Below are 5,634 nucleotides of genomic sequence, written 5' to 3' on the forward strand. Positions count from 1 at the left end.
CATCAATAATAAACGCTTCTTTCAGTCTATCCTATCCATATCCCTCATTATTTTGTACATTTCAGTCGTGTCTTCTCCAATCTCCTCTGCTCGGCGACAAATAACCCTAGTCTGTCCAATCTCTCCTCATAATTGAAACTCTTCAGCCCAGACAATATCCCATTGAATCTGTCCTGCAACGTTTCCATTGTGATCACATCATTGCTATACTGTGAATTGCAGAACTGCACACAGTAATCTAGCTAGAGCCGAATGAACTTTTTTTCCTATTCTGTTACAGTATGAGGGCGTCGCTGGCTCCGCAGTATTGATTGCGATCCCTAATTGCACAGCGGGCAGTTGAGACTCAACCGTATTGCATTGAGTCTGGAGTCACCTGGAGGCCCGAAAAGGTAAGAATAGCACGTTCCTTCCTCAAAGGACGTCAGTAAACCCGATGGTTTTGTTTTTTCAACAATTGACCATGGATTTATAGGTGTTATTAGATTCGTAATTCCAGTTATTTATTGAATCTCAATTCTAACACCTGGCATGTTTGGAGTCAAACCCGGGTCCCTGGTTCATTTGTATGGTGTCTGAGTTAACAGTCCAGTGGTAATAGAGCTCAGCCCTTGCAGAAAACCCGTGAAATTAATCTTTCTCAATGAAGTCGCTTTTCCTCGATATTGTAATGTGTCATTTTCCTGAGCTTGACCCCCAATAATCGCAAGTCCATATCAGTAAAAGCTGCTACCTGAGGACTGGCCTCACAACAGCGGTAACCAAATGGATCAACTGGTCTGCAGGTTCTGATGGTGGGGTTGGGGCACGTTCACCCAGCAACAGTGACCGCAGCAGCACAGAGTGAACAGTATCAAAGTGAGAGTCAGTGTTAGATTCTGCAGTGCCTAATAAAATGGGAAATGACTCCACAACCACATGATGAAAGAGCAGTGCTCCGAAAACTAGTGCTCAGTTAAACCTGTTAGACTCTAACCTTGTGTTGTGTGATTTTTAACTTTGTACACCATAGTCCAACACCGTCATCTCTAAATTAATGAAATGAGGGCGTGGGACGGAAAGTACAGTTAGTGATCGAAGGAGGGTGAAAAATCTCTGAGAACGGGTGGATTTGAATTCTGACATATGAAACACAGAGATGTGAGCGAGCAGAATTTGAAGGAAAAAGATCATCACCTTGGGGAAAATTACCATGTTAAAACAACTGATGCCTTTGTGTTTCACAAAAACTGGGGCAGATAGAGCAATTACTGCCGTGACTCGGATTCGAGCCGAGGTTGCTGCGGCCACAACGCAGAGTACTAACCACTATACGGTCACGGCATCCCACAGGCGCGCACACTGACAGCACGCAAAAAGTACAGTATCATAGGAAATGTTAGGCAGCGCACCAAATGCACAATATCAGTGATAAGCGAACAGTGGCAGATATGTGGGAACTCAGAATGGGCTGGCCGTTTAATATCGGTTCCCCCACTGCCTGTGGTGATTTCATCATTAATATGCTGAAGGCTGAGATAAATAGATTTCTCCAAAACATCAAAAACTCCGGGGAGAGTGCAGTTTTTTTTTAAATGTATGCTGCAATAGCAATGCAGTTTAACATCGGCTACTTCACCAGTTTCCCCACACAAGGCAGTAACCAATGCTGCCACAGAGTCCCAGTTCCCAGTCCCAGAATCAGAGGAATTGAGTGACGCAGTCTCGAAGATCCAACTGGAAGTCGGGATGGGAATGAGGTCGCACAGGTACTCGAGGGCTCCAGCAACACAACTGGTGAATGCACGGTATTTCTATGACGGTTTAGAGGCGCAAGCAATTCCGAGGTTGGGAGTGCTCCTGGTCAAAGGCGGTGCAGATGGGATTTTTTTTTCCCCGTTTATAGCAATCTACAGTGCATCTTGCTGAGACAGCTGAGTGCCACAACTGGAGCGTGGGCGGCTGGTTTGATGTTTGAACTTGCTTCACTATCACTAACTTGCCTGGAATGAATTGCTTTCACCATTTTTATTTCCAATTGTTTAATATCTCCCTGCAGTCTGTGGCTTTCTTCCTCATGGGTAATTGTATGACTAACTGTTGTATGATCTACACACTGCTAAATCACGGCCACTACAAGTAAATATGAATCATTGATCTATGTGAGAAAACAGTGGAACTCACTGCAGGCATGCTTCGTAGGTTTGCAGGCGACGCCAGAATTGTAGACAGTGAGGAAGATTACCGAAGTTTCGAAAGGATCTTAATCCAATGAGTCGTTGGACTGAAAAATGTAACATGGAGTTCAATCTGGATAAATGGAAGGTATTGCATTTTAGGACAACAACAAGAATAGGGCTTTGCGTAGTGTTGGAGAACACGGAAGCTAGGGGTGCAGGTGCATAATTCCTTGTAGTTTGCATCACCTACAGACAAGATGGTTCAAAGGTATTTAAAACAATTCCCGTCATTGCTCAGTCCTTTGTGTATAGTAGTTGGGACGTTATGTTGAAGCTTTGCAGGACATTGATGAGGCCTCTTCTGGAATATTATGTCCAGTTCTATTAGCCCAGTTGTTGGAATGATATTATTCGGCTGGAGCAGGTTCAGGAAAGTATGCACGCATGTTGCCGTGTATGGAAGGTTTGAGTTATAATGAGAGGCTGGATAGGCTGAGACTATCTTCAGTTTCGAGATCGGGTTGCTGGAAAACCACAACAGGTAAGGCAGCATCCGAGGAGCAGGAGAATCATTCTTTTTTGCGCAAATGTCGTTCATCAGGCTCTTCCCCAAAACGTCGATTCTCCTGCTCCTCAAATGGTGCCTGACCTGCTTTGCTTTCCCAGCACAACACTCTCGACTCTGATCTCTCATCTGCACTTCTCACTTTCTCCTAGTTTCGACTGTTTTCACTCTAGGTTTGGGGTTTGAACAGCAACCTGACAGAAGTTCATGAATTATTGAGAGGCAAGTTAGAGTTAATGATCGCTGCCCTTTTCCCAGGATAGGGATTTCAAGATGAGAGGGCATATATTTAAGATGAAAAGAGAGAGATTTTTTGTAAAAAAAAAAGTCATGCGCGGCATTTTTTTAAGGAAGGTGTTTTATGTGTGCAATTAACTTGCTGAGGAAGTGATGGATGAGGGTATGTTTGCAACATTTAATGGACAATTGATTACAAACATGAATGGGAAAGTCGGATTTTTAAAATAAATTTATTCATGCCTAGTACATCAGTTATTTCCCAGAGGACATTTAAGAGTCAACCACGATATTATCCATCTGGAGTCTCCTGTGGGACAGAGCAGATGACGATGATAGTTTGCTTCCCGAACTGGCATGAGTGAATCAGATGGGATTTTCAACACAACTGATGCAGCTCATCACAATACTCTTCAATTCCAGGTGCTTATTGAATTCAAACTCCACTATCTGTCATGCCAGGACCTGAACCCTTTGTCCCCAAAATATTACCTGGGTTTTTGGATGAGCAACACAGTAATAGAAGTACAAGGGCATTATAACCACTCAGCGGGAACAGCAGGAGGCAGATGGGAATAGATTAGTTTGGCAGTATGTTCACCATGGATTGGTGGACTGACGGGCCTGTTTTCATGCTGTATGGCTCTGATTGACGCTGTGGAACAAATAGCTGGTTGGGATTAAGAGCAGCATTGACAGCATAATCGAACACCTGATGGGATATGTAATCCTGCTGGAGGCTCCGGAGGTTGTTTTGCTCAGTCATCCCTTCCCACACACGGGACTGGTGAACGGCTTGTCCCCAGTGTTACTGATGAAATGAGTTTCCATTTCTGTGGTTTATTGAATCTCTTCCAGCAGTTCCCACATTGCCCTGCTTTCTCTTTGGTCTCGGCCTTCTTTTTTCTACACAGGGTGAACGATCCTTTCAAATTGTGTCCTCACAGATACAAATCCCGTTTTCCATGTTGTGAATGTGTTTTCATTCTTTCTCATTAACCCAGAGGGTGTGAGTATCACTGTCAGGACAACATTTATTCTTCGCCCCTTGTTTGTTGCTGCCTGGCTGCACCACACACCCGGGTGCGATCCCAGCCTCGGGTCTCTGTCTGTGGGCAGTCTGCACATTTTCTGCGTGTTTGTATTTTTATTTCTCCCTCTGACCAAAGATGTGCCGGTTACAGGGATCAACAGCGGGAAATGCAGGCTTACGGGATAGGGAATACCGTGGGGTCTGGTGGGATGCGCTTCGGATGGACCGTGTGGACTGGAAGGGCAGACTAGCCTGCTAACCCACACGATGGGGATTCATGGATTAAGGGTCAGCTCATGTTTTTTCTGGTCCTGCAGTCTCTCGTCGGCAGGACTGGGTGAAAATGGTAGAATCCCCTGCATAAGGCACATGAATGAATGGGATTGCAGGAAATTAAAGTTATTATCTCTGTTTCTGAGGTTAGGCTTGCATTTCAGGTTTTATTCGTCGAACTTAAACATCACCGTTTCCGTGTCCCAGTCGCCAAGGATGACTAGTTTAAAATATCAGCCCAACACCACCTTCTCCAGGTTGAAGTTTTTACTGTTTGGAAGAAACTGATACTGAGCTGATGCAAGCAAATGCAGCTGCCACCGCCAGTGTCGGAAACACAAATCCAAATAGCAAAATCATCTTTTAAATCCACCACTGCAAAGTTAAGGGCTCATCACGCTCCACTTGTGCCACTCAGCTGTCTTAGAAAGATGCACCGGAAATCGCTATGGTAGTATAAATGGGGACAACCATTCCCTTGAGCAGGAGCACACTCAACCGAGGAATTTCTTGCGCCTCTATACCATCATAGAAGGAAAGGACGCTCACCTATTGCATCAATGGAGACACTCTGTGCACTCATTCCCATCCCCATTTCCAGTTGGATCTGGGCGGCTGTGCCGATGTTAAGCTAAAATGCTATTGAAGCAAACATTTCAACAATATCCTTTACTGTCCCCCGAGTCTTTGATGTTTTGTCGAAATCGGTCAATCTCATCTTTCAGCATTCTCATTCAAGGGATCTCCACAGCCTCTGAGGACAACGAACTGAAAGATTCAGCTCATTCTCAGTTCCCACATGTCTGTCGCTGTTCGCTGAGTACTGATACTGTACATTTGCTGTTCTTCCGATCATTTTCTCTGCTTGTATACTTATTGCTGCTTGCAAGCATCCTGTTCTGTGGTTGCTGTGATCGTGGTTGTCGGTATTTTGCATTGTGACCACAGCAACCTCGATTTGAAACCAAACCACGGCACTAAGTGTTCTCTCCGTTATCCTTTTTGTGACACATGGTAAGAAATTAATTGTTTTACCTTCAAATTCCGCTCTCTCACATCTCTGAATAAAATATATCAGGATTCAAACACACCTGTTGTCAGATTTCTCTCTTTCCCACGTCCGTTAAACCTCAATTCCGTCCCTCCCCCCCCCCCCCCCCCCCCATTTCTCTGTGGCAATGCACAATCTATCACTCTCTTTCACATTCATACTGTTCTGTCTGTGCTGCTGCTGCGGTGACTGTTATTGAGTGAACGTGTCCCAATCCCACCATCGGGACCTCCAAACAAGTCGATCCATTTGGATACCGCGGTTGGGAAATCAATCCCCATGTAACAGCTTTTACTGACATAAGACAGAGACAATT

The sequence above is a fragment of the Chiloscyllium plagiosum genome, unplaced genomic scaffold (genome assembly GCF_037043375.1).
Source record: "Chiloscyllium plagiosum isolate Xiang-an unplaced genomic scaffold, Cpla_swu_hap1 HiC_scaffold_42, whole genome shotgun sequence".
In the NCBI taxonomy this organism is placed as follows: domain Eukaryota; kingdom Metazoa; phylum Chordata; class Chondrichthyes; order Orectolobiformes; family Hemiscylliidae; genus Chiloscyllium; species Chiloscyllium plagiosum.